This window comes from Saimiri boliviensis, chromosome 16 (assembly GCF_048565385.1).
Source record: "Saimiri boliviensis isolate mSaiBol1 chromosome 16, mSaiBol1.pri, whole genome shotgun sequence".
Classification (NCBI taxonomy): Eukaryota; Metazoa; Chordata; class Mammalia; order Primates; family Cebidae; genus Saimiri; species Saimiri boliviensis.
Window position 1 is genome coordinate 54,293,086 of NC_133464.1, and position 19,190 is coordinate 54,312,275.

Sequence of the window (19,190 nt, forward strand, 5' to 3'; positions counted from 1 at the left end):
ACTACCTTCTTTCTTTTTTCCAAACAGCTACAATGATAGAAGGTCACGTATCTGCCCAGGTCACTTCCATCACAAATTGCTCACAAGGAAATTCCTTGTGGGCTCCCAAATTTTTTAGAATACTTATTCCTCCTGTGAACTAACTCTAAAACAGAGTCTTATTATAGCTCATCCTGATAATATAAATTAACAGCTTATCTTCATAGGAACAGGACAAAGGCAAAACTAGAAATCATACTTGACTCCTTCCTCTATGTTTTCTGTATTATATGTAAAGTGCAGATTTACTGAGCATGAAGCAAATGCATGATTGATTGTTCCTCTACCCCTTTCTTTCACATGTAAAGTATGAATTCAGTGAGCACTACTCAAAGCCTTACGAGAATGTAACCACCTCCCTCCTTGCCTACCTTCACCATTCTTTTCTTTTTCCTTCCCCTCCTGCTTACTCTTTTCTTTTAAATATTGAAGTGCTCAAACTCTTTGGGAGAAGTATGGATCACAGATGTGATTTCTGTTTGTTCCTCCACCCTACCCACCCCCCACAGGCAAAATCTCAACCATAGCAAAATAAGCCTCCAAATTAATTGAGACTTGTCTCAGTTATTATTATTATTATTATTATTATTATTACTGTTTTGATTTACAAGCTGTAGGCTATTATTTTAATCTATGTCAAATTTCCATTATCTGTAAAAATTGAGTTGGAAAAGGTAAGATAGAAATCTTTCAAATTAGCATGAACACAATAAACCTACCCTACTTGTGGCCAGAAGTAGTGTTTAGAGATTACTTAAAATCTCAGGTTTGACCATTCAGGATAGATATTAATTCTTGGGATAAAAAGTCAGAAATGTGAATATATGACATTTTTGTCATGCTGCCTCATTTTCTAATAAGCACCTTAAAATGTCATCTGACTCTCAAGAAACACGAGTTTTCAATATTTATTTATTATGAGGCCTGTGTTTTAAACTATTTAAAATTCAAAGTTAATTTAAGATGGCTTATGAGGTGTGCTCATTTTTCCCTTCCAACGTAGAAGATAAGATGTTAGATTTTTGTTACCCTTAACACATTAACAAGATTTTCTGAAACAAAAAGTATCTGAGACAGGTCTCAGTCAATTTAGAAAGTTTATTTTGCTAAGGTTAAAAATATGCCCCTTTCAAGAAGATAGATGTAAGATTTTTTAGGCTGACTAACAGTGCCATGGATGCCATGGTGAGCCCCATGACCTGCGCATACACCTCTTGGTGGCCTCCCGGAATTAGAAAATCTGAAGTAACTGGAAGACTATGAAAAGAGGAAGAATGATCAACCCCTGTGGAGCCTAGTTAACTTGAGACATTTTTCTGTTGTTCCTTATTCCTGCCTCAATTGATAAGGCAATTGGATTTAGTAACCTACCTTGGTAAACCTCATGACTCCAGACCCTATGACCCCCTCCCGGCTTGCAAAAAAACTGCCCTAAATTCTAAATTCTGCAACTTTCCACTGCCTGCCCCAAACCTATAATACTAACTCCTATCCCATTGCCCTCCACTGACTTTTAGGACTCAGCCTGCCTGCACCTGGGTGTAAAAACAGCCATGTTGCTCACCAAAATCCTGTTCGGAGGGACGCGGGGGGTCTCTTCATTCAGAGCATGTGTTTTAACAGTAGAGGCAGGTCTGTAGGTTTTCTCAAGATAATTTTGAGGGCTTCTATAATTAAAGGGAAAAGAGTGGAAAATGGGGAAAGAGAAATAAATTTTTTTAAAGTGTAGGTAGTTAACAAACAGTGGCATTATTTTGAGTCTGTGATCAGCTGTTCACTGAATACACAATTTTCAAGTTAGAGAGAGGTAGAAGAATCTGCATATTTATATCAGAAGAAGCAATCAGATAACCATTAGCCTCAGGTGGGCAGAAGGATGACTTAGAGCTCCATCCTTCCTTTGTCCTGGACTTGTAACTGCCATCAATTGACATTGTCCAGGTAAAATTCAACAGAGTCATTTTAGAGTAAAGATCTTGGAGCCCACAAGGAATTTCCTAGTGGGCCAATTGTGAGGGAGGTATGCAGCTCTTCTATTTTTTTCTTTCTAGCTATCTTATTTAGAAAGAAAATGGGAGGCAGATTTCCTGACACTGGTTCCAGCTTGACTTTTCCCTTTGGCTTAGTAATTTGGGTGTCCTGAGATTCATTTTCCTTCCACAGTTTATATTTAAATTAGGATTGGAAGACAATAATACATGGTTCTTTTACACTTCTGCACATTTCGAGAGGAAGGTACCCTTTGTACCAGACTATCTTTTCCAGAGATTTGTATAGTAAACAGAATTAGGCAATAAAATGTCTCCCTCAGGAATAAAGATGAGTCATAAGTACTGACGTCTATCAAAAGATTTGATATAACCAAATTCAGAAGCATGTATCCCTCTCTATGAAGGAATCATGCAACCAAGACTGCCTTCAGGTTTTCCTTAGCTTGATTAAATTTTATACAGGTTTTTTCCTGACTCTACACCCCTGGCCTCACTTTTTGTTTTTCAGAACATTTATACTAGAAAATGTATAGTTATAAATTATTGTTTATCTCCTTTGAAATGTCAATCTTGTTCCTTCCTCACCTCCCCACCACACTTCCACCCCTCCCCTTCCCCCTTCACCTGCCTCTTGCCAGTTTTGCCTAGGAATGTCTTTTTTTCTTTTTCGTTTTCTTTTTCTTTTCTTTCTTTTTTTGACAGAGTTTTGCTCTGTCATCCAAGCTGGAGTGCAGTGGTATGTCACTGCAACCATGGCCTCTCAGGTTTAAGCAATTCTCCTGCCTCAGCCTCCCAAGTAGCTGGGATTACAGGTGAGCATCATCATGCCCTGCTAAATTTTGTATTTTTAGTAAAGACGGAGTTTCACAAAGTTGGCCAGGCTGATCTTGAACTCCTGACATCAAGTGATCCACCTGCCTCAGCCTCCCAAAATGTTGGGATTATAGGCGTGAGCCACTGCACCTAGAAACGAAGGTCTTATAAGAAATTGACAGTCATCCTTTTTAAATATAATCATAAGGAAAGACAGTAGCACTGTCTCTGTGGAAGGGTAGGAGCCTAACTCAAATAAGCACAAATTAACAAACACACATAGCCTAATCTCATTAACCACCTCTCTGATAATGTTCTCCAGTACTTTTCTGCTAATTCACTGGACTGCTTTAAAACTATTCCTTTTTTTTTTCTTTCTTTTTTTTTCAGTGACGTTAAGGTCAATCTCTTTCTTCTATTGTTAAAGTCTTGCTGCTTTTCCTAATTTAATGTCTAGGGATTGTGTGGAGTGGTTTTTTTGTCTTCTCAAGAAGGAATGCACAGAAGAAACTCTTTGGCTTCCAGAGAGTGACTTGCCTGAAAATGACTTTTTCTACTGCTAATGCAGTAGTTTTAAATAAAGTCTACCTTGTCTGTTTAATCCATCTAGTACAATTTTTGGTTTTGGCGTATTCTAATGCCTTGTAAGTATTAGAGGTCATGGAACTGAACAAAAGTAAAAACAAAAACAAAAATGCTGTGCACGCTCATTATATTGCTGTAATCAAAACAGTATATTTACAGTTAATGTGTAAATATTAACACAGTTAATCACTCTCATTTGTCTCTGACCCAGGAATCTCGTGTGTTCTACAGATATTCATGAAATTGTGTCTAGCTAAGTTGTTAGCCTGAAAGTAGCATAAAATTCTCACACTTTTCACAGTTCTTGAAACTAGGAATCTTATTTCAATGTTCTTTTCTACACTATGTAAAACCCAGTTTCTCATTTTAAATTTTAATAAGCCCTACCTTTCTGCTGGTTCTCTCATTAATGTGTTAAATGTGACATTAACACATACTGATTATCTAGTTTTATGACAATGAGAATCTTAACAATTTTAAAACTGCTGCCCTTTTTACAGTGTTAATATGCCAATGTCCACCTATCATTTGCAATAATGCTGTCCACATTATAGGACATTATTTTAAAGTATGTGACTATTTATATGTCATAAGATGTGGTGAAAATTCAGTTTCACTTTTGTTTCAGCTAGCTAATTTGTAGGAGGCAAATTTGTATATTTCACCATACCTTATCTGTCTACAGGTAGTGATATCCTACTGTTTTCATTAAGCATTAAAAAGATATAAGATTATTCTTCTTTATACTAAGCCAGCAACTTGATTTTTCAGTTGTTGAAACATTTTTGCCAAATGCCTTTATGTGTGTATAAAGGCAGGATCAGGCAATGATTGTTTACTGAATGCCTACTATTTATTGAGCTAGGTATTGAGAATATTGCAATGAAAAAGGAAAATGTAGTTTCTATGTTAATTAAATTTAACACTATGTAGATATTTAATTTTGTATGGAGTCAATAAATGTGTTTAAAAATGTAAATGATAAAGGATAAAATAGCTTAATTTTTTTCTTAATATAATCTATCTCATTTTGGCAAGGAGTCCAGCTAGTGAACATTGCTATAGGGATAAATATAGTTAGGATGAAAACAAATCCTTATTTTGTTCAAACAGCATATTAAAAAATATATAACAATTCTGCACAATCTCTCCCAGAATGTAGAAACAGAACAATTCCTAAATCACTCTATTAGGCCAACATTACCCTATTGCGAAAACAAGACAGAAACATTACAAAAAAATATACAAACCAATATTTCTTCTCTTATAACCATGGATGCCAAGGCAATAACCAAATACAAACACAAGACCAAAAAACACTTTAGCAAAATGTGAGATAATTCTGTCTAACAATGTAATACATTAGTTATTCTCTGTGACTAAGTGAGATTTATGACAGATATGTAAACCTGACTCCACATTGCCAAAAAAGAAAATCAATAAAATCTACCTCATCAACAAGATAAAGAAGAAACATTTATGTTTACATTGATTGCTAGGAAGCATTTAATAGAATTGAATATCTGTTAAAAAAATAATAATAAAACCTCAGCAAGCTGGGAATATAGGAAAACTTTCTAAACTTGATAAAACATATCTACAGAAATTCTATAGCTAACACAGTTAATGCTGAGGAACCATTTCCCCCCTACGATTATGAATAAGGCAAGGATGTTTTCTCTTACCATTCCCATTCAAGCTCGTATTGGAAATTCTAGATAGTGTGATAAAACAAGAAAATAAAATAATGAGTATGCACAAATCAAAGAGAAAAATAATACCATGCCTGTTTCTAAATCACACAATTACTCATACAGAATACCCCAAACAATAGAAAGAAAATACTTCATACTAGTAAAAGTGTGTACCAAAGACACTGATAATTTTACAAAACCATTATTTCCTATATATCAGTAATAGTCAATTAGGACTTGATATTTGACATCACAAAACTATTTATAATATTACAAGAAAATGAAATAGGCATTATTCTAATAAATTATGTATAAAATCTGATAATGGATATGTGTCCAAAAGAAACTAAGAACTTTAACTAAAAAATTAGAAAGGAAACAACCTATTCAAAATGGGCCAAATATCTGAACTGACATCTACCAAAGAAGATGTACAAATGACAAATAATTTATAGAACATCAAGGCTAAAATCATCTATATTTGAAAAATGACATTTTGTTTAATATAGATACAGATGGTTATATATAGAATTACTTATACATATTTGTATATATACAAGTTAGTATACATGCATATGTGTGTATACACGAGATTGTAAAAAATGAACCAGTAGCAAAGAGCACACCAAGAGCCCATTTGTTGATTTCTAATACTATTCTTCAGTAGTCTTAGAATATTGAAACATTGTAACACTACAGTGCTAGAAAGTTAAAACAGACAAAACACTATAGGAAAAGAATAAAGCTAAAGTAATGGGAGTATGTCAAAAGAATACAGTAGCAAAATAAAAGAGTTCAATGGCCAAATGTGAAACCAGTTGAGCAACAAAACAAGTAAAATAAATAAAGTGGTACTGGCTTATATACCAAAGTATAATGTATATATCCAATTATTCATACCAGTGAAAATAAATGACTGAAAAAAATAATGGAAGAAGAGAAAAATCACTTATGCAAAAGAATTCTAAAGACTACAACCCTTTCAAAGGGTACAGTATGAAAGGAGAGAATAAAATATAGAAGTCTACTGAATAACAACACTTCAGCTAGTTGACTAAGGTTTACATCCACAGTGATAAATCATATTGATAGTATGTACCCTACACTATGATGAGAATGTACTTTGCACTGTGATCTTCCTCCCAAAAACACATCAACCAAATCTAATCACTAAACAAATAAATAATTAAACAAATTCCTTTAGGGCGACACTCTGCAAAATACTTGACCAGTCTTCTTTAAAACTCTCAAGGTCATAAAAAAGAAAAAAGAAAAAGAAGTCTGAAAAACTCTCACTACCATGAGGATCCTAAGAATAAATAAAAACTAAAGGCAAAATACTATCCTACATGGAATTTTAGAACAGAAGAAAGGACTGGAAATACTGACAAAATATAGAGTATGGTCTGTAACATGTAAACATTAGTTCCTTAATTGTAAAAAACAAACCATACTAATATAAGATTGTAATAGCCAGGGAAACAGCAGAGGATGCATGGCGATCTGCTGCACTATTCTGGAATTTTTTTATTTCAAATATGAAATAGTTCTAAAAAATAAAGTTTATTACGTTTTTAGGCATATATGTCAGAAGGTAGCATGGCTAAAGGAGTATAAGAAAATTTTAGCGAAGGAATATGAATATAATAGAAACTTGCCTTAAGACCAGAAAAACTTTCAGCTTATGAACACAAGGGAACAGACACTAGGATCTACTTGTGTGGGGAGGGAGGAAGAAGGGAGAGGAGCAGAGAAGATAACTATTGGGTACTGGGCTTAATATCTGGGTGATGTAATAATATGTAACACAAACCCCTGTGACAGGTGTTTACATTATAACAAACATTCACAGGTACCCCAATACCTAAAATAAAAGTTAAAAAAACAAAACAACGAAAAACAGGCCAAGTGCGGAGTCTTACACCTGTAATCCTAGAACTTTGAGAGGCCAAGGCAGGCTGACAGATTACTTGAGGCCAGGAGTTTGAGAAGAGGCTGAGCAAAATGGTGAAACGCCATCTCTACTAAAAATACGAAAAAATAGCTGGCATGCATGGTGGCAGGCACCTGTAATTCCAGTTATTTGGGAGGTAAGGCATAAGAATTGCTGGAACCCAGGAGGCAGAAGTTGCAGTGAGCTGAGATTGTTCCCCTGCACTCCAGCCTGGGTAAAAGAGTGAGACTGAGTCTCAAAACAAAAACAGAAACCGTTCTTTCTTGCCTAGGTGAGGTAAAAGACTTGTTTGTATATGGGTGTGGTTGGCTGTGTTTGGGAGAAAGAAAGGATTCCACAGAAAAATGGGCTGGTATTTTGCTTCCCAGTGAATATCTTCATAGACAACATAACATATTTTATTGTATTTAAATATTCCCAGGTAACTCTAGTTTGCAAATCAAAGAGGAAATTGTATTCCTTAAATAATGTGAAAGTTATCCAACTAAGTAATGATTTATAATATAAATAAAATAAATTTGCAAAAAAGAGTTACATTGCTAAAATATATAAGTTTTGGAAATGAAATTATAAATTGTGTTAAAGGGAATTGGCTAAATCTGATTACAATAGGAAATTATTTTCTTATTCTCTTTAAATTACCTTATTTATAAACAAAACCATCAAAATTTGCTGATTTTCCAAAATTCCCAGTTTTACTACCTGTATATAAATAGATATTTCATGTCTTATGTTTAGTCAATTTGAAGGCTTTAAAAAATTTCTTATTGTAAATTGACAAATTATTGATGATTAGATTATAAGTATTGATAGTGGAACAAATTTAAAATGATCTAAACACCCACAAGTAGTAGAATGGATAAACAACGTGTGGTGTATTCACACAATGAAATGAAATAAAGCAAGGGAATAAGAGAATTAGCAAGAAGATGCATGAATTTTAGAAAGTTAATGCAGAGCAAAAGCAGCAAGACATAAAAGAATATGTATTGTATTATTCAATTTGTATAAAGTATAAAATAGTATGTGAAACTCACCTATTCTGGTTACCCTTTAGTGGGAGGTGGTATTCTTCTTAAAAAAAAAAAAAAAAAAAAAAAAAATTGAGTCAACACTATTCTCTATAAACAAATATTTTTCTCTAGCTTTATTGTGATATAAATAACAAAACTGTATCTATTTAAGTATAAATGTGATGATTTGAGATATGTATACAATGTGAAATGATTACCTCATCAAGATAATGAACACATCTATTACTTCATGTAGTTACCTTTCTTGTCAGTGTGGTGAGAACATTTAAGCTCACTCTCTCTTTTAGTATAAAATTCAGTAGTATTAACAATAGTCATCATGCTGTATATTAGATTCCCAAAATGTATTCATCTTATAACTGAAAATTTCCTATATTTTCTATATTCAACTTTTGGAACAGGATAAAAAACTACACCCAGAGACTAAAGAAAACAATGCTAAAAATATCACAGGAAATTATGATGACTTTAAAGCCAAAGGAATATTGCAAAAACATTTCTTAAAGAAAAATAGATGCAAACTAAGAGAAAAAAAAATCATGATCTACTGTGCATGAAATGTTGGAAAAGAATAAACACAAACAAACAGAAAAAACCATAAAATATATTAATGGGACCATTGTGGATATCTGAATATGGATTACAGATTGCAATATTATATAAATATTGTGTTGACTGGTTGTAATAAATATATGGTCATTGTTATTATGTAATAGAATGCCATTTTCCAAAGAGATAGTCAGGAATCAAGAATTATGTCCACGAATTAGAAAAGGATGCCTGTGTGTAGAGGAATTGAGACAAAATCATGATAACCGATGAAGCTAGAGGAAGTATATTTGGTTTATGATTCCACATTATGCTTACAATGCTTTTGTAGGCTTAAATTATTAAAGATAAAATGTTGGGAGAAATAAATTAAATCTACAAGTAGATCTACCCTTTCAAATGAATCTAGACCTTGGGTTTTTATTAATTTGGTAGGATTTCTTTTCTAAAAGAAAATCAGGTTTCTCCTGATAATAAAACATGTATCTGAAATTCAAATTTTACCTCAGTAAAATTAGATAATATATTTAATTAAATAGAGCATAGATATACATGTTCATGAAAACCAATTTCTAAGAGTTAAATTTTTGTGTATTTGAGCAGCAGTTAATAACATTGAAAGAGTATTCTGAGATTAATAGTTTAATATTTTTAAGTGTACTTATAACCAGGAATAAATATAGAATTTTTCATTATAAATAATCTGATATAGTTTGGCTGTATCTCCACTGAAATCTCATCTTGAATTCCCACATATTGTGGGAGGGACCTGGTGGGAGGTAACTGAATCATGGAGACAGGTCTCTCCCATGCTGTTGCTGTGATGGTGAATAGTCTTATGAGATCTATTGGTTTGCAAAATGGGTGTTTCCCTGCACATGCTCTCTTCTTCTCTTATCTGCTGCCATGTGAGATGTGCCTTTCACCTTCCACCCAGATTGTGAGGCCTTCCCAGCCACGTGGAACGTTGAGTGCATTAAACCTCTTTCTTTTGTAAATTACCCAGTCTCAAGTATATAATTTTTTTTTTTCTCTTGAGATAGAGTTTTGCTCTTGTTGCCCATGCTGGAGTGTAATGGCTTGATCTGGGTTCACCCCAACCTCTACCTCTTCAAGCAATTCTCCTGCCTCAGCCTCTTGAGTAGCTAGGATTACAGGCATGAACCACCATGGTCAGCTAATTTTGTATTTTTAGTAGAGACAGAATTTCTCCATGTTGGTCAGGCTGGTCTAGAACTACTAACCTCAGATGATCTCTCCATCTCAGCCTCCCGAAGTGCTGGGATTACAGGCATGAGCCACCATGCTCGGCCTCAAGCATGTCTTTATCAGCAATGTGAAAACAGACTAATACAGTAAATTGGTACCAGTAGAATGGGGCATGGCTGAAAGGATACCCAAAAATATATAAGTAACTTTGAAACTGGGTAACAAGCAGAGGTTGAAACCGTTTGGAGGGCTCAGAACAAGACAGGAAAATGTGGAAACATTTGGAACTTTCTAGACACTTTTTGTATGTCTTTGACCAAAATGTTGATAATGATACTGTAACTGAGTTTTTTTCTTGGATGCTGGTGATCGTTGTGGGTTCTTGGCCTCCAACCTCCTAAGGAATAAGTGGTGGGGCCACTGCAGGTGGACCGTATGCTCGTAAAAGTAAATATCGGACCCAAAAAGTCTTGCAGAATGGTGATTTTATTTAGGTAGAGAAAAGAGAAGGAAAGGAGAAGAGAAAGGCTTCCACGAAGAGTGTGGAAGGGGATTCCAGAGGGGAAAATCCCAGAGGGAGCTCCCACCTTTTGGGAGGGAATTCCAGAAAGTTGGAAATCCGGCAAGTGAGTATGGACTTTTATCCTGGGAGAAACCCCCATTTTCTCCAAGACCCTGGACGAATGAAAGGAGTTCCTTAGAACTTCCGCTAGAGTGATTGACTTTTAGTTTCTTTCTGCACCTGCAAAATTCAAACATAAACAGTTGAATCTTCTGGATGGAGAGAGATGGGAGTGGAGCATGGCGCTGGGAAATTCCTGCCCTTAAAGCTACACCCCCTCATGGACCCAGAAAGAGAACCCATTCCCTCAATTTGGACAATGAAATCCAATGAGGTGGTCTCAGATGGAAATGAGGAACTTGTTGGGAAGTGGAGTAAAGGTGATTCTTGCTTTGTTTTAACAAAAAGCCTGGAGGCATTTTGCCCCTACCCTAGAGATTTGTGAAACTTTGAACTTGAGAGAGATGATTTAGGGTATCTGGCAGGAGAAATTTCTAAGCAGCAAAGCATTCAAGGGGTAATTTGGGTACTGTTAAAAGCATTCAGTTTTAAAAGGGAAACAGAGCACAAAAATTTGAAAAATTTGTAGTCCAACAATGCAATAGAAAAAAAAATCCCATTTTCTGAGTAGTAATGCAAACCAGCTGCAGAAATCTGCATAAGTAATGTTAATCCCCAAGACAATGAGGAAAATGTCTCCAGGGCATGTCAGAGGTCTCTGGCAGCCCCTCCCATCACTGGCCTAGAGACCCAGGAGAAAAAGATAGTTTCCTGGGCCAAGCCCCTAGCCCTCTGTGCAGCCGAGGGACTTGGTACCTATGTTACAGCTGCTCCAGGCATGGCCAAAAGGGACCAGGATACAGTGTTGGCTGTTCTTTCAAAGGGTAGAATCCCCAAACCCCAGCAGCTTCCACATGGTGTTGAGGCTGTGGGTGCACGGAAGTCAAGAACTGAGGTTTGGGAACCTTCGAGTAGATTTCAGAAGATGTATGAAAATGCCTGGATACCCAGTGAGATGTTTGCTGCAGGGGCATAGCCCTCATGGAGAATCTCTGCTAGGGCAGTGGGAAAGGGAAATGTCGGGTCAGAGCCCCTACCTAGAGTCCCTACTGGGGCACTGCCTAGTGGAGCTGTGAGAAGAGGGCCACTATCCTCCAGACTCCAGAATGGTAGATCCACTGACAGCTTGCATCGTGCACCTGGAAAAGCTGCAAACACTCAATAACAGCCCGGGAAAGCAGCCAGAAGGGAGGCCATACTCTGCAAAGCTACAAGGGCAGAGATGGCCCAAGACCATGGGAACCCACCTTTGGCATCAGCGTAACTTGAATGTGAGACCTGAAGTCAAAGGAGTCTATTTTGGAGCTTTAAGATTGGACTGCCCTCTGGATTTTGGACTTGTATGGGGCCTGTAGTTCCTGTTTGGACTAATTTATCCCATTTGGAATGGCTTTATTTGCCCAATGCCTGTACCCCATTGTATCTAGGAAGTAATTAACTTGCTTTTGATTTTACAAGTTCATGGGTGGAAGGGACTTGCCTTGTCTCTAATGAGACTTTGGACTGTGAACTTTTGAGTTAATGCTAAAATGAGTTAAGACTTTGTAGGACTGTGGGGAAGGCATGGGTGGTTTTGAAATGTGGGGACATATGATTTGGAAGGGGCCAGGGGCAGAATGATATGGTTTGGCTGTCTCCTCACCCAAATCTCTCATCTTTAATTTCCATATGTTTTGGGAGGGACCTAGTGTGATGTAATTAAATCATGGGACGGGTTTTTCCTGTGCTGTTCTCCTGTTAGTGAATAAGTCTCACAAGATCTGATGGTTTTATTTATATCCTTTTTTTTTTTTTTTTTTTTTTTTTTTGAGACAGAGTCTTACTCTGTCACTCAGGCTTGAATGCAGTGGCATGATCTTAGCCCACTGCAACATCCGCCTCCTGGAGTCAAGTGGTTCTCCTGCCTCAGCCTCCTGAGTAGCTGGGATTACAGGTGCACGCTGCCACCACACCCAGCTAATGTTTGTATTTTTAACAGAGACAGACTTTCACCATGTTGGCCAGGCTGGCCTTGAACCCACCCAAAGTGCTAGCATTACAGGTGTGAGCCACCATGCCCTGTGAGCTGATGGTTTTAAAAATGGGAGTTTCCTTGCACAAGTGCTCTTCTCTTGTTTGCTCCCATGTGAGATGTGGCTTTCACCTTCTGCCATGATTGTCAGGCCTTCCCAGCCATGATAAACTGTGAGTGCATTAAATCTCTCTCTTTTGTAATTTCCCAGTCTCAGGTGTATCTTTATTGGCAGTGTGAAAAGGGACTAATACATAATTATATAAGGAAAAATTACAAATATTTGACATCCAAAATTATTTTCATAAAATGCAGGAAATTTAACTGTTACTATAACAAATAATTTTTAAGAATAAAAACATAAAAGCAAGTCAGCCCTAATTAATTAATATAATAACTAAAAATTGTACCATATTTTAATCTTTATACAACTTTTTCAATTATATTATCAAGGTTATTAGATCCATGAAACTATGGAAGGCTAACTTGTAAACATGTAGGTAGGGTATAATTTCAGGCTTTAAGTATTTGACATTCAGTATGTTCATATATAAAAGTTATGATGTGTTTATTTACTGCTGTAAGAATAGTACTTTTGGTTATTTTTAACTTGTTAGCCCCCTCCCTCCCTCCCTCCCTTCCTTGCTTTCTTCCTTCCTTCCTATATTGTGAATTGAAGTTTACCATCTTAGCTTCTGGAAAGGAAAAGAAATATTTTAAGAAGTGATAGTGTTTCCACAAAAAACATAAAACACAATTCTGAAAGCTCATGTGGGAGAGTCAAGCATACATGGTCTTATTTAATCTTTGTTTGTAATTTCTCATGACAGAGCCACCAGTAATAGAGAAAGGCATGACTTTTGAATTCCAGTCATGAATATATTTACTTCAGAATTTCCAATCAACTTTTTTCAAAACTTTGTTGAAAGTGAATGTCAAATTTATATTTAACTTACTGACATATTAATGATTTTAATGAACTAATTAGTCTGTACGCATTTAAAATTATTTTATATAATTTCAGCAATTATTTTAACTATACTGTACCTTCAGCTTAATTTTTCCCCACACAAAATGAGGCAGATCACTAATATGAATTGGGAACTTTCATGAATAGCCTATATTAACAAATTTTAATTTATAAATTATGGCTTCATGTAATTTTATAGGCATTGAAGCTGATTAACCTTAAAAAAATGGAATATACTAATGAAAATTCTTCAGCATGCACTACGCTGAGATCAACACAGATGTTAGATAATACTTGAGAGAAAATTTTTGTGAATATAAAATCACAAAGATTAAAAGTTACAGAAATATGGCAGACATGTCATGTCCGAAAATTTTTTGATAATATATTTAAATAATTTTAGATGGTATTATTTAAAGTTTAAAATATTTTTGGTTTACATGGAAACTCCCAGATTTATAATAACGTTCTAAGTAATCAAATGATTAGTTTTAAAAAATAGCAGAAAACCTAGAAAACTTCTAGCAAATAATTATGCCAAGAAACAGGAAATCTTTATTTATGTATGTATTCATCTTCAAGAAGGTTAGACACCTTCTCTCTTGCCCAGGCTAGAGTGCATTAGTGCTATCTTGGCTCACTGCAACGTCTGCCTACTGGGTTCAAATGATTCTCTTGCCTCAGCCTCCTGAGTAACTTGGATTATAGGCATGCCCCCCACTACACTCGGCTCATTTTTGCATTTTTAGTAGAGATGGGGTTTTGCTGTGTTGGCCAGGCTGGTTTCAAACTCATGACCTCTTGCCTTGGCCTCCCAAAGTGCTGGGATTACAGGCATAAACCACTGCATTTGGCCAAGGAAATCTTATGTTATGAAATCTGGGTATAGCTTTTCTATATCTTACATGTACTACCAATCAGTTAAATTATTTTGACTTTATAATCAAAATGAAGCTTTATTGATCTCAAAAATCATTAAATGTAAATTATTCTGTTAAGTTGAAACCAAGACTTGTATTTACATTATATTGTCTGGAGAGCTATAGCCAATCAATAATATTTGTTTATTAAATATTCTTTTAAATGAACCAGTGAAGGGGGCAAAATACATGGAGATATTCCAGTTAAAATATATACCAATAACAAAATAATCCAATAATAAAAATAAAAATAAAAAACAAACAAAATAATTTTTCTTCTGATTTTAATTAAAGGCAAAAATATAATTACAACAAACCAAATTCCTCACATATTTTTATAAAGAAAGAAGACAAGATTTTCAGGAGAGATGTATTATTTCTGGTCCATTCTCTCAGTCCCACATCTAATCCATCAGCAAAGCCTGTCAAGTTTTTCACGTGTGCACAAATTTATTTTTCATCTTTAGCAGAATCTTATATCAACTTACGTCTTCTCTTCATTAGAGTGCTGCAACAGACTCCCAGATTCCATCCACAGTTCACTTCATACACAGCTGATCACATATCAGGTATAATATGCCCTATGAATCCTGAATCTTTTTTTAACTTGGCACACTCATCTTTCTCCTTTCTCCAACTTAACTGTCATTTTACTAAGAGTTATTCTTGACCCTGACAAACACACCTAAGATTCTTTATGCTATTCTTTATAAGAAGTGCTCCATTTATCTCGATAGTAGAAATTATTTATGATACATAATTGAATTGTTGTATTACAAAATATTCAATTGAAATATAAAATAGAAGAAAACAGCTTTAAAAAACACCACACTTGCCACTGAAAAACCTTTTAAAGTGGCCAATTTTGCCATAAGGATTAGCTGTTTTTCTTTTTAAAATGTTTTACTGTAATCTAATACACAAAAGGAAATTTCAACGTAAGTATCATTATTATTATTGTAGTTGTTGTTAGGCTATGGAAATGTTAAAACATACAAACATTCTGTATTAGTTTTCCACTACTGCAGTGCAAGTTGCCACACACTTTAGCATAAAACAAAAAAACATTTTTCTTTTACACTTCTGGAGTTCAGAAAGCTAAAATCAAGATTTTACCCAAACTGCATTTCTTCTGGAGGCTTCAGGGGAGACTGTACTTTCTCCCTTTTCCAGCCCATTCCTTGTTTCCTGGTCCTTTCCTTGCTTCTCTCTTATCTCTTGTTTCTATCACTACATGGAAAGTGAGTATCACTTTAGTCTCCTGTCTCTTTCTTTTAAAGACCATTTGTGAATACATGTGACACACTTGGAAAACTCAAAAAAAAAAAAAATCTCTCCATCTCAATATCTTACAAATTCAAGTGATTGGGACTCGGTTATCTTTTTAAAGCATTATTCAGCTCATCATATTTCACAAATGTTTAAGCAATATCTATCTAGTTATACAACCCTGTAAAATATTGTAATAGTTGTGAATGCTTTTAACTACTTGTAATAGCTCAAGAACATCTTTTAATATATAGATATCCTCTGGTATCATTCTTTTTTCCAGAATTTTCTTGTGGCCCATATTAACATATTTACTTCTTCAGAAAGATGAGTTTAGGTAATTTCTTAGTTGCAAGTTCTAAAATATATGCTTTTGGTTGGATCAGATAGTCTTTCAGAGGTGTATGTGTGCTTGTGTATGTGTGTGTACACATGAGTGTGGTATATATTTTGGATTACCCAAATCTTTTAGCTTGGTTAGAAATAATTTAATTAAAAATCACCATCAAATTCTGGGATATTGTTTTTGAGTTTAAACCAAAATATTGTCTTCTCTGGTACTATAAATGAAATCATTAATGTCCAATGTATTTCCTGCTTGTTTTATGATGAAAACTCATTTTATTTAATATAAACTTTTAATTTCACTATTCATTGAATTGAAAACGTTTTTCTTTTACAAACAACTTAGGTATCTTATATAGTAAAACAAATCTTTTTAAAGTGTAAATTATTAATGAGTTTTGTCAAATGCATCCACCTATGGTACTATCATAGGAATTATATTGTAGAATAGTCACACCAGAAAGTATGTTTTGTTCTTATTCTATCAATATCTTCTCCAGGGTAATTTTTTATTTTTAAAAAATACATAGAAACATTATTTTTCTTAACTGAGCTTGTAGATGATCATCTTACTAAATCTAGTTTGTAGGGTATGTTTCTAGATTACACTGAAACCTCTATGTGTATAATTATTCAGTATATGAATTATTAATTCAAATACAAGTTCAATTTCTTCTTTTGCAATTCTTATTTATTCTTTTTAAAAAATGATTCACTGGCTAAAACCTCCGACAAAATAGAAATAGCAAAATGAACACCCGTCCTTTGTTTCCTATCTTAAGGAAAAATTAATCACCATTAAATTTGATGCTAACTCTTGAGTTCACAGATATATCCTTCATAAGATTTATTAATGTATCTTTTATTCCTGGTTTCTTGAACATTGTTTTTCTAAATGAACACTGAAAAAAACAGCCCTCATCTAAGATACCATTCTCTTGTTAAGAAAAATACAAGAGCAGAAATAACTTATAGCTTTGGAAGCAATAATAACTCTTATTTACTTCTCCTTGACCAAAGCAAGTCATAGGGCTAAACCTGACCTAAGGGTGAGGAAACATTCTCTTCCCATTAAGAGAGACTGAAAGTCACATAGTAAATGTCAGGTATACATTCTTTTTGCCAGTAGAGCATTAAATAAATTACAGTATGTGTCCAATCTACTAAAATATACTATAGCTTTCTCCAAGATTCATCAAATGTAAACTGGGGCACGTTCCTTTATCATTAACAATTTTATCCCTAGCTCATCATCATTCTCTATAGTACTTCTTCATAATTCCTGCTAATTTTTAATATCCAATGGATTCTTTATTTATTTATTTATTTTAGGCAAAGTCTCACCCTGATGCCCAGACTGGAATGCAGTGGCAAGATCCTCACTGCAACCTTCACCTCCCGGGTTCAAGTGATTTTCCTGACTCAGCCTTCTGAGTAGCTGGGGTTACAGGCACCCATCATTACGCCTGGCTAATATTTTTATAGTTTTGTAGAGATGGGGTTCATCATGTTGGCCAGGCTGGTCTCGAACTCTTGACCTCAGGTGATCCACCTCCCTTGGCCTCCCAAAGTGCTGCAATTACAGGTGTGAGCCCCTATGCCTGACCTCCAACTGAATTTTTGAAATTCCTGGCTTTTCTTCTTTTCTTTCATTCCTCTTTGCTTCTTATTCTCCTTCTTTCTTTCCTGCTTCTTTCCTTTAATAATATTGTTATCCACTCTGCTATGGTCACTTTCCTGATCATACCTGAGACCCTGTTATTAACAGCTATAAAGTCCCTGCATGAAGTCAATTTTAGTCATATCACTCTTCAACCACAATCTGCTTTCTTGCTCATGCACTCTAATTTTCCAACTCCATTAATTACTCAACATACAGAGGCAAACACTCCTTTGATATTACCACCTATCACTTTTCGTTTGCCTTTTTTATATCTTTATATCAATTTATCTAGCACTTTGTCTATAATGTTAAAGGTACCTCCTAAATAATGCAGTGCACAATGAACAAAACTATATGGAGTGGGACATCCTTATTATCATAATAAGTCTTCTTTGAAATTCTCATCATCTTCTTCACTTAAATTATATTATCTTCTCAATAGAAAATTTTTATTGCTCTCCCCTATTTATCCAACCATCCTAGACCCCTCCTGAAACTTGAACTACTCCACAGTTCTAGTGGCATGCTGAATGAAGTATTTGAGTAGTGGGGAACTGCTGTGTTACATCATCTCCAACTGAGAAGTTTCCATTATATATATATATATATATATATATATATATATATATATATATATACACACACACACACACACATATATATATATACACACACATATATATACACATATGTATATGTGTATATATATATATATAATTTTCTAATTTCCCAATGCTAGCTTAGAAGCTGGAGTAAACTTATTATAACTGACATTCTCTTCTTCTTGGTTTTTAGGCTGGTGCCTCAGGCTGCAAATAATAAAGCTCCTTTTCATGTGTGATTATACTTTGAATTTGAATCAATTTTGGTAACATTTTCCCCTTTTTTGTATTTTTTGCACAGAACTTTCCTGTTGCAACACTGAATGCTGAGCTGAATAGAGGAGAGAAAAAGTAAGGAAATGCTGGGGGTAACTTGGTTATTACCACAAATAGTCACTGTCTACTTTTAATTATTTCTTAATACGCAATGAAATGTGTATAACTGTACTTCATTTCCATTTCTAAGATTAGAAAATTGGTATTCTGGATTTTGTGTACCTTGTACAGAAAAGTCAGTAAACAGCAGAACAATAAGCACACTTTTGGTTTGTTGCCTTGAGACAGAATATCTAAAGTCACTTTTATTGAATAATGATATTCTTCTGGTAAGAAATCAGGTGAAACGTTGTGTCACTTAAAGATGAAAAACGTGATGTTTATTCATGTTGCAAAAATATTTTCTACAAATCTGTATTGGTGACATTGCAGGCAATTGCCAAATACATTAAGGATACTATGTATTATATTATACAGTTTTATAGACATAAATTTTATATAATTATATAATTAAATAAAATTTATGTCTATAAAATTGTATAATAGTATTATATTATATATAATAGTACATACATAGTATTAATTAGTATACATAATTTATATAGTTATAATTTGTAAATGGTTTATTGATTTATTAAAGGAGA

General features: G+C 34.5%; 1 long non-coding RNA gene across 1 annotated transcript in view; it reads left to right on the forward strand.

The window, feature by feature from the left end:
• The window catches only part of LOC141581604 (uncharacterized), a 141,493-nt gene extending 122,881 nt beyond the window's left edge, over nucleotides 1-18,612 (forward strand). The window contains exon 3 of the long non-coding RNA XR_012514317.1: nucleotides 18,572-18,612. This is a non-coding gene — a long non-coding RNA (uncharacterized LOC141581604). The remainder of the gene's footprint in view (nucleotides 1-18,571) is intronic.
• The last annotated feature ends 578 nt before the right edge of the window (nucleotides 18,613-19,190 follow it).